The following is a 1117-nucleotide window of genomic DNA, read 5'->3' on the forward strand; positions in this document are numbered from 1 at the left end:
TTTTTTTTTTTATCCATGTTCGAAATAAATTGTTCAAAAAAAGCCAATTGGATTCATTAACACAATATTTAACATGTTTTGGTCGAAGCAGGTGTGGGCAGCTACAATGATGAGCTGCACGTGACTTTTTTGGGACTGGTGTGTAGAGTGCAGTTGACTGCTTTCAGTCTCATGAGCGTTATTTGTCAGCTCCCTGACAAGCTATGTTCCTACTCTCCAAAATATAACATGTAAATAAGATGATAGGAAAAGCTAAGTGTCCTTGAAATAATTTTATTTCTTTGACATGTGCGTTTGAAAATTTAATGTATGCATCGTCTATGTCCGTAGAGCTGTCACACTCTTCCCCAATCTGCAAGACAAGGCTGCACCAATTTATGTGAGTATTGAAGTGCAAAAAAAAAAAAAAGGAAAAAAAAACTGTGGTTTTCTGGTTTGGCTATGTTGGCCTACAGGAAATGGACTTGCCAAAATGGAATGTTTGTCTGTGCGGGTACTGAAAAGGGAATTGTTCATATCCATGACGAGAAGACATTTCTTTGGGTTTTTATGATTACCAGACTGCAGGAGGAAGAACATAGATTCAGTCCTACTGCTCTTTTATATGAGTTGTCTGATGTAATAAGAGAAAAGTGTTTTGAATTGAAATTTTGTTATTTGCTTTATTAAAGCAAGTGAAGCATGGGGTATATTTCCCCACTCTGTATATTGTCGACATTAACACTCAGTGTCATTACTGCACTGTCAACACTTTGTTTTGTTGCTGTAACAAACTATTGGGTGTTGACCTTTTAACACTAAAGTATATTTTACTTTAACCCCGCGTCGTGTGTATTATTAGAGACACTTTACCGGGTGTTAAAATGAATGCCCTATTGTGTTGACTTAACACCAGCAGATTTGCAGTGCAGTGTTAGCTTCACTTCACTTCGTTTTTTAGAATCCGAGCCAACTGCTTAACTCAATTGTAAATGCCAAACCACACTTCATTTCCATTCAAGGAATTTGTTGGAGAGGTCTCATTTACCAAAAGCCTGCAAAAGTAGACCTACTGATGAAATGAGGTGGATGCAAAAAAAAAAAAAAAAAAAAAAAAAAAAAAAAAAAAAAAAAAAAA

Source organism: Hippocampus comes, unplaced genomic scaffold (assembly GCF_001891065.2).
Source record: "Hippocampus comes isolate QL1 unplaced genomic scaffold, H_comes_QL1_v1.1 scaffold174, whole genome shotgun sequence".
Classification (NCBI taxonomy): Eukaryota; Metazoa; Chordata; class Actinopteri; order Syngnathiformes; family Syngnathidae; genus Hippocampus; species Hippocampus comes.